The sequence below is a fragment of the Rhinoraja longicauda genome, chromosome 4, assembly GCF_053455715.1.
Source record: "Rhinoraja longicauda isolate Sanriku21f chromosome 4, sRhiLon1.1, whole genome shotgun sequence".
In the NCBI taxonomy this organism is placed as follows: Eukaryota; Metazoa; Chordata; class Chondrichthyes; order Rajiformes; family Arhynchobatidae; genus Rhinoraja; species Rhinoraja longicauda.
This window is the reverse complement of record NC_135956.1, coordinates 22,129,202-22,139,578: the sequence shown is the minus strand read 5'-3', so window position 1 is coordinate 22,139,578 and position 10,377 is coordinate 22,129,202.

Genomic DNA, 10,377 nt, shown 5'->3' with positions numbered 1-10,377 from the left:
GTCCAAATGTTTCATAACTTCATAAGCTATAGGAGCAATATTAGGCCATTCAGCCCATCAAGTCTACTCTGTCATTCAATCGTGGCTGATCTATCTTTCCCTCTCAACCCCATTCTCCTACCATTTCCCCATAACCCCTGACACACTTACAAATCAAGAATCTGTCAATCTCCGACTTAAAAATATCCATTGACTTGGCCTCCAAGGCCGTTTCTTAAGCATTACCTATCCATTTTCTCCAGAGATACTGCCTGATCCACTGAGTTAATCCAACACTTTCTGTCTTTGTTTTCATTTATGAACACTGGTTCTCTTGTAAAATATCAGTCATTACGTCCTGCAACCACAACAATAAACCTCCCTTTAAGATCTGAAAGCTGACTCGGTAGGCTAGCCTTAACGAGTGCTAACCATTCACAAAATTGGATTCCAACCTGAGGCAGTCAATGTGTTTAGCTCTGGCAAAATTATGAAAATATTCTGAATGGGCAGCAACCTATTCCCAAGTCTAAGTAACATAAAGGGGCAAAAACCAAAATAAACTGATACCTCAGGGTCAAATAAATAGACCGTCCTTGACATCTATATCTATATCCTAAAACTCTCATTTAGTTTTTGTTTGTTCCTGAACTACAGCCAAAACGGTACATGATAGCGCAACAATTTTAGGCCCACCTTACTCACCATCGTTCCTTTGGTGCTAATGGAAGAAGTTTCATGGAAATCGGTGTTATATTTTTTAAGTTATTCACATTTAAAAGTTTAAATCTATCTCCTAGGGAAGGGGGGAGGAGGGAGGACAAGGGGGGTTGAGAGGGATGGAGTGGGGGGGAAGGGGGAGGGCGAGGGGAGTGGAGGGAGGGTGGAAGGAGGGGGGAGGGGAAGGGGGGAGGAAGGAGAGAGGGAGGGAGGGGGAGGAGGAGGGGGGAGGAGAGGAAGGGGAGGATGGAAGGGGAGGGGGAGGGGGGGAGGAAGGGAGAGGGTACTGCAACAATGCTTGAAAGGTTTGGGCGCAACGGGTCCACTTGGTCTAATGTTTTACTAAATGTGGATGAGAGGTTTTCTGATCGTGGACTGCTTCAGTATTTAAAAGATGCAATCTACTTTTGCAAACGATAAGATTAACCTATGTTTTAATCATGCTTTTGTTAATAATTTAATTTTCCTTCACTCTATTTAACCCTTTTTAATTTAATTTTGTTTAATGCAGAGATCTAAAAATGAAAATGTCAGATAAGATGTTTGCATTTCTGAACAATTCTGGACATGCTAACAAAAAATAAAATTAATAAAATGTAATTGGTATTCAAGCAAGCAGTTGGTATTCCAAAAAGATTCTCCTCCAAACGTTATTTATGAATGCTTGTATTTAGTATCAATTAACTCAAATCGAGTGAACAACTTCTCAGTTTTATTTTGCAGTATATATTTGTTTTAACCTCTCTGTTCCATATGAAGAAGGCATGTTCCTTGCCAACATTGCAGAATGTTTTTACGGAGGCCAAGTTAAACATTGTTCTGATCCTTCTGTTCACTTCTCTTTTTTTTATTATACCTGGAAATTAAGTTAAACTTATTTTATTTCCATGAATAAAAGTCAATGAAGCACTGTATAATAGAAATATAAAAATGGAATTAAAATTTCAGAAATTTTACGATGATAACTGTCAAAATAAACATTATGTAACATGAGCAAATAGGCAAAGGCAAAAATGGTGACATGGTTTGTGTAGCAGCAATAAATAATCTATTACAGACTCTTCTGGTATGCAAAAGCTCTCACAAGTGATTGGTACTAATACTGTCTGTCTTAGTTTTATTGTATTCATCAAGATGGAAGGAAGAAGTTAAGGGATATCCACAGAACCGCAAGTAAATCATTACTTCCCAGCTGTTATCAGGCAACTGAACCATCCTTCCAGCAACTAGAGAGCAGTCCTGAGCTACTATCTACCTCATTGGAGACCCTTAGACTACCTTTGATTGGACTTTACTGGACTTTACTTTGCACTGAATGTTATTCACATTATCCCTGTTATCATGTATCTGTACACTGGATGGCTCGATTGTAATCATGTTTTGTTTAGTTTAGTCTAGTTTACATGTGACAATAAATTAAACTAAACTCAAACTCAAACTAGCACAGAAAGCAGTGTTTCTAAAGATTCCCTTCGAAAGAGGCATCAGGTTTGACTAATTGAAATTGATTGAAAGATACAGCATGGAAATATGCCCATCAGCCCATTGAGCCCATGCTGACCATCGATCACCCATTCACACTGTTTCCAAATACATAGGACGTGATGTTAAAAATCCAAAGTGCCAAATGTCAACTTGCTCCCGGTGGTGATGGGAGGCTTATGCACTCACCTATGCTCCTCCGATGTTGAGAAAGGCTGGGCAGACACGTCATTGGGGTTATCAAGTGGGCACCTACTTTCATCGACGTTTTGCTGACTGGGCCCACGACGTCTCCAGTGGGCTCAGCGGTGCACTCTGGCGTCCCAGAACCACCCCCCTCTGCATCTGCCTAGCCGGCTTATTTGGGAGACCAGATGGGGTTTTTCCTCTTCAGCCAGAGCCACTGGCTACTCCGCTCTGCCACCCCTGATCTTTCCTTGATGGCCTGGCCTAGGGCTTGTCTGCTGATCCCCAGGTCCTTCATCAGTCTTACGGTAGATATTGCCACGAATCCCCGACATCCAACTTCTACTGGGCAGATCTTTGCTCTCCAGCTCCGCTGTTCTGCCTCCGCTGCAAGCTCTGTATATCGCAGTTTCTTTCTTTCGAAGGCTTCCTGCACAGCATCTTCCCAAGGGACTGTGAGCTCCACAAAATACTATAATACGCTGTATTATAGTACTATGTTATCCCACTTTCGCATCCATTCCCTATGTTCTAGGGGCAATATACAGGGATTGTCAAACACACTCGTCTTTGGGATGTTGGAGGCAACCTGGAGAATACCGCCTTGGTCACAGGGAGAGTGTGCAAACTTCATACAGAATGAACACAAAATCAGCTGTTCCACTGTGCTGCTCTTTTGCCAATTCTGCTGAATTGCACTGAATGACATTTCCACACTTACTCTAAGCAAGGTTGGTCATACAGGGCATTAAATACAAATGCCTGGCTTGTGGGGTGTTTCTATGCCTTGGAGGCTTTGCACATACTGTACCCCATTATACTTCTTCATTGTTGTACTCACGCCAAGTGACTTCATGATAAATGTTTACGAAGTTGACAACCTTGACTGTACATCCTCTGCTTAGCACAAGATTTTGACTGTGTAGTAATCTCATTAAATAAGGGTGGGCATCAGGCACCAGTGATTTATGACCATTAATCTACTGCTTTAAGACTGCACTGTTTCCAGAGAACAAAGCTTACAAAAATTGGGAGGCACGGTTAAATTTATATAAAACCTTAGTTGTATGCCACTGACTATATGACTGTTCCAAGACATTGGATCACACCAACCCTCTAACACCAACTGATGGAAATTCTGTGAGAACAGGTAGTCCCAAGGCCCATCCAACAGTGGGTCTAGGGTTTCAATTATGATTGAACTGAAAATACCTGCTGGGCATCCTTCGAGATCTCCAGGGGATCCGAAATACAGCCAGCTCAAAGTCTGCTGTGTTCAGCATAAGCCTAATTCTGGTTCAGGTTGTAAAACAGGCACGTCCTTCTGAGTGCATTTTGTGACTCCGGCAGGTACTGTGGGATACTAATACGAATACAAGCATTTCTGACAATCATATTTGTGCTGGGGGAATTGTCTCCCTAAATTGGATTTCCTTGCACCCATTTCCCAGTGAGAAGATGGAGGCAACAAGGCTCAATTTCACCCCTGTGTAATTCCATGTCAAGGGCAGCATAACTTACACCTTCATTGCTCATGAGTTATGCAGCCGGTTCCACTTAATGGCTGTTTTCCCTTAAGTCACTGATCCATGACATGCATCTTCTGGCTAATTATTTATTTTTTAGCAATTTGAATGCAATATGTGAAACTGGAAAGTAGTTGCAGCAGTTATTGATCTTACAACTTGGGTAAAATGAATGAACGAACAAGAAAAATAGTCACAAACCCCATAAGTATGTAATAAAACAGAGTCCCGATATACCGTAGTCATGTAAGACATAGTCTATCCTGCCATTAGATCATGGTTGATCTACTTTTCACTCCCAACCCCATTCTCCTGCTTTCTCCCCTTCTCCCCTCTTCCGGTGATACTGCCCGACCCGCTGAGTTACTCCAACTCTTCATGTGTATCTTTTGTATAAACTAAATCAGCAGTGTTTTGTTTCCACTATAATACCGTTCTCAATAGATAACATAATAAAACAAACAAAAAATAATAATAAATAAATAAATAACCCAGAGCTGAAGGTTCCAAGTGTGACAAGTAGTGCTGTACCTCCATCTACATTTTATCCATTTTACTGGAGGTAGGTATCCCTGTCAGGCCCAGCTTTTACTGTGCATCTTCAATTGCTCTTGAGACCATGGTGGTGAGAAGTCTTGTACAGAAATGAACTGCTGATGCTGGATGGTACATAGACACAAAATGCTGGAGTAACTCAGCGGGTCAGGCAGCACCTCTGGAGAAAAGGACTACGTGACATTTCGGGTTGGAACAACTGAAGAAGGGTTCCAATCCGAAACATCATCTATTCCTCTGGTGAGATGTCTTTGTCTTCATGAAGGAACTCTTCATGAAGGAGATCTTATCGAAACGTATAAGATTATTAAGGGGTTGGACACGTTAGAGGCAGGAAACATGTTCCCAATGTTGGGGGAGTCCAGAACAAGGGGCCACAGTTTAAGAATAAGGGGTAGGCCATTTAGAACTGAGATGAGGAAAAACTTTTTCAGTCAGAGAGTTGTGAATCTGTGGAATTCTCTGCCTCAGAAGGCAGTGGAGGCCAATTCTCTGAATGCATTCAAGAGAGAGCTGGATAGAGCTCTTAATGATAGCGGAGTCAGGGGGTATGGGGAGAAGGCAGGAACGGGGTACTGATTGAGAATGATCAGCCATAATCACATTGAATGGCGGAAGGGCCGAATGGCCTCCTCCTGCACCTATTGTCTATTGTCTATTGTCTTACATTGTTTTTGTGAAGGGACTTCTAGGATCTAAACCCAGCAATGGTGAAGGAATTGTGATATATTTCATGACAGGATAGTGTGTAGTTTGCAAGAAACTAAAGGTCATGGGATTATTGCCTATTGCCCTTATCCTTTATTTGGTTATGGAAGTGAGGTGATTGAGATAGCCTGAAAAAGTTTATTGGCTAGTACCCTGCTTTTTGTGACAGGAGCAATTTTGCACATTGCAAAATGAATACTGGTATTATTACCCTACTGGAAATGTGTGGCTAGAGCTGTGGCCAGAGGTGTCCGCATGATGAGTGATGAGTGTCCCCAATGTTAATCCAGATCTGTTCCATCTCATGGAACCATTCACCATGGCGCAGTCTTTGTTTGTTTTCTTGTTAGGAGGAATGGTGCCAAAGTCTTCAGTGTAACATCTTGTATTTAGACATGGTGGCCTTCAGTGTTACATCCTGTAGTTAGACTTACTCCACTGTCTATTTACAGCAGACAGTAGAACATTAAGATCCAAATTTCCATGTACAGCGAATCAGATTGACTGCAGGTTGCATTCTGAGCTAATTGGGATCTGAGGAGGAAGCAACTTGGATCACATGCTTGGCACTTCAGAATGTAGATGAATGGCAATGCCTTGTGTTTGAAACTTACTGAATTCTATTTGAGTTGAAGATGAGAATGTTCATGAAACCTCCTCTTCCTTTTGCCTATTTATTTGATCTAATCCATTAGTTGTCGATCTATTGAATACTGCTTTGACTATTGAACAGATATGTTGCCCTGTGCTGTAGCTTCTCTAGATTGGCACCTCATTGTTTGATAGGCCTGGTGCTGCTTGCTGCAGCCCTTCTACATACCTCATTGAATCAGTGCTGATTTATTGCTGGTAGAGATGAGTGTACTGGACTACAAGGTTCCAGATTGTGGTGAAATACAAATCTGTAGCTGCTGGTAGCGCATTATCAGGAGTATGCAGATATCAGTTTTTGGGAGCTACCCAATTATCCGCCATTGTTCAGATAATGAAGATGACGAAGTGCCCAATTTATCATGTCAAACCAGTAAAACTATTGAATGGAATGCATTCTTGGTTCATTTTGGTTTAGGGGACAAAATCTTCTTTATTTTCCTGATTAAGTAAACTGTTCAATGTGGTACCCACAATGGGGTGGCACAGTGGCACAGCGGTAGTAGAGTGGCTGCCTTACAGCGCCAGAGACATGGGTTCAATCCTGACTATGGGCGCTGTCTGTACGGAGTTGGTACGTTCTTTCCGTGCCCTGTGTGGGTTTTCCCCGGGTGCTCCAGTTTCCTCCCACACTCCAAAGACATGAAACATGTAGGTTAATTTGCTTTGGTAAAGATTGTAAATTGTCCCAAGTGTGTAGGATAGTGCTAGTGTCCGGGAATCACTGGTCAACATGGACTTTGCAAGCTGAAGGGCCTATTTTCACTCTGTATCGCTAAACTAAACTAAACACAAGATATTATAATATTTGGATCTTTGAATATGAGCTTTTGCACAAAGGCGAAAACTTACACTCACCAATTAATGCAACACCATTTTGAGATTTTACCCTTGTGACCTCTTTTGTATTGAATTAGTTCACAGTAACACATATAATGGATAATTTTAGTATGAAGTGTGCAATATCAATTCAACTCACCATTATTCAAATTTTCATTTTTAAATTTCCATTTAAGTCTTAATGGGTGGATGCATTTTGCACTTTCACCTAACATGCTTTCAGAGTTAGAACTGAGTCAACTTTTCATGGCAATCTCAGTAATCTGTTACATGAGCATGTAGCTTGCGGTACCAGAGGTTAACTCATTATTGGGATTTGCTGTCAGTAGAGTTTGCAATTGTTCTCACTCAACTTCTGATGATGCTACAACCTGTATTCTCCTTTACAAATTTAGAAGTAGGGGGTGGCACAGTGGCGTAGCTGGATGGGCTGCTGCCTCACAGCACCAGTGACCCGAGTTTGATACTAACCTCGGTGCTCTCTGTGTGGGGTTTGCACAGTCTCTCTGTGACACTTAGATGGTTGCTCTGGTTTCCTCCCACATCCCAAACACATGTGGGATTGTATGTTAACTGGCCTCTGTAAATTGCTCCTGGTATGTAGGGAGTGGATGCAAAAGTGAGATAATAACGAACTAGTGTGAATGGGTGATTGATGGTTAGCATAGACTCGGTGGGCCGAAGGGCCTGTTTCCATGCAGTATAACTAAACTAAACTAAACTAAAAAGCTTTAGTAGTTAGCGAGTCCCTGGCAGAACAAGCAGCATGATGTTCACCAGTATTCTCATCCCGGTGAATTACTCCAACATTTTGTGTCTATCTGCACCAGTATTCTGAACTGGCTGTCTACCTTATCAAAGTCAGGCAGATTTCCTAGCCACACTGACCATTGTCGATCATCCCTCCAAATAATTCTTCCTAGTTATTTAAGAGCTGCTTGGGGGAGAACACGTTCACATCATTTGCGACACACATAATTTTCTTGTATGAATTGTTTAAAAAAAATAAAAGCTTAGTCCTGTAATAATAAGGAATGAGGCCATTTGGCCCATCACGTCAACTCCACCATTCAATCATAGCTGATCTATTTCTCCCTTCTAACCCCATTCTCCTGCCTTCTCCCCATAACCTCTGACACCCACACTAATCAAGAATCTATCTATCAATCTCTGCCTTAAAAATGTCCACTGCCTTGGCTTCCAGTCTTCTGTGGCAAAGAATTCCACAGATTCACCACCCTCTGACTAAAGGTATTTGTGTGTGATACTCATCTGGTAAAAGTCTGCTACCAAAGAATGTACATTATTTTGTGTGTAGAAATCATTTGACTGGACTTATTGTGAGGGAACTTCCAGTTGCATATATTTATTTCTCAGGTTTTGTCCACTTACATCCTGATAGGATGATTTAAAGCACATCAGGTAGCAGGAAATTCACCAATTTGTTTTAACAACTCCATTCTGTTGCCAATATAAATGGTAAATGTGCGCAAAAGCGATAGTAGTATATGCAGTATTCAGGGGGTCCATTTTTTAAATAAATCAGGAGGAAGTCATTTATCAATTTTAGTAAAAATTCAATAAATGTTTGTTGTTGAGGTGTAATTCAGAATTTGAGAACGGGTCCATGTTTTCGCTGAGATGTTATTCATCATTGCACAATGTTGAGAGGGAACCTAAAGAAGAAATCACGTGAAACTCTGTTTTTATTCAAAAGAGTTGTAATTTATTAGAAAATACTGCGATGCCTCTGCCAAACATATGATCAGGGTGCTAAGCTAATCCCAAACTTTTCATTTTACTGGAAGGTGCAGGGAAATTCATGCTCAGTCACAGGTAAAGCAGGAGAATATGTGCACTGTTTTTCAAGACCTAAACCACTGTCACTACAGTCAATGGAACCAATCTTCAATTTAACACACACCTGTTACATTTAGTACATGTGACAAAGGCCAGATTTCTACCCTTGTACAATAAATTGGATTTTCCCCACTCCTTTCCTTTTCTCTTGAAGGCACTGGGATTGAAATTTCATGGGCAGAGCACATTCAAAATCAAATTTGCAACTTCGCTGAAATTCGACCCACAATCTGTCACAACTTGGGATAGCAAAAACTCGGGTGGAGAATTTCGGGTCACCTGCTTGTACCCCAAAACTACGTGGCCTCAAGCCTTTTTTGTGTGAGCAGCCAATGTCAGTCATGCACATCCTAAATCAAATCATTCAGGCTCAGATCAGTTCAGATGCGAGGGGCAAAGCAAAAGACAACTGGAGCATATCTCAAGCAGTATGACGAATCTTGGGTTTCGCTCGCTGGAAAAGGACCAAGGTGTGAAAGCGATCCATAGAGGTTGAGGCTTGAGCATTATCTACATACTTGGGATGCATGAGAAACTCCACCTTTGAACCACTTGCCTTGCCAGCCTTTATATAAGCCCTGGAGGGTGGGAACGTGCTGATTGTGACCCGGGTGAAGTCATGGGAAGTGCTTCTGCTCTGTCAGGCAGGTAGAACCCTTTGTTTCCTTGTAAGAAAATTACTTTCTATCACTTTGAATTTTGTTCACCTTGATTTCTTGTACTCTTAAAGTATTCCTTATGCATCCAGGTGATATGTTTCGATATGTATCAGTTGAATACACACCCTGTAAACCACAGCTATACTTTGGTATCTTGAGCAGAATGGGTTAAACTGTTTTAGAAATAATGGGGCAGTTGGAAAATAGGAGTGCTGCTTTAACAAGTAAGGTTGAATTGAATTAAGCAAGTGTGCTGCAACAAGTGTAGCATGGTAGCGCACCAGTAGAGGTGCAGCTTTACAGTGGCAGAGACCCAGGTCCGATCCTGACTATGGGCACTGTCTGTACGGAGTTTGTACGTTCCCACCGTGAATTTTCTTCGGTTGCTCCGGTTTCCACTCACACTCCAAACATATACAGATTTGTAGGTTAATTGGCTTGGTAAAATTGTAAATTGTCCTTAGTGTGTGTGTAGGATAGTGTTAGTGTGCGGAGATCGCTGGGCGGTGTGGACTCAGTGGGCTGAAAGTCCTGTTTCCACGCTGTATCTCTAAACCAAACCAAAGTTGAAAACACGCCCTAAAAACTACAGCTGTACTCTGAAGAAGGGTCTCGACCCAAAACGTCACCCATTCCCTCTCTCCTAGATGCTGCCTGACCTGCTAAGTTACTCCAGCATTTTGTGATAATCAGTCTGAAGAAGGGTCTCGACCCGAAACATCACCCATTCCCTCTCTCCTATATTCTGCCTGACCTGCTGAGTTACTCCAGCATTTTGTGATACCTTCGATTTGCACCAGCATCTGCAGTTATTTTCCTACACAGCTGTACCTTCGTATCTTGACTCCATTTGAAACTGGGCTTTCTGGGCCAAACTGTTTTCGTAATAATGGAGCATTTGACAAATGGGAGTGGTGCTTTAACAAATATAGTTTAATTGAATTAAGCAATGTGCTGCAACAACAAAAAACAAATATCACTCTGGCTTTCTGATTCAAATTTGAGCCAGCAAAGAATTCCAACTCTCTAATGTGGAGCTAATTCCCTCTGCTAAACCAATTTCACAGTTGCCCACTATGATTTGTGCCAATGAAAGTGGTCACTGGAACAAAGACCAGGGCCCTCGATAGGTTGAAACTTTCAAATTGTGTATGTGGTTCCTAGTAGCTAATGACTGCTTGCTGGTCAATCAGAGATGTGCTTCACGTAAA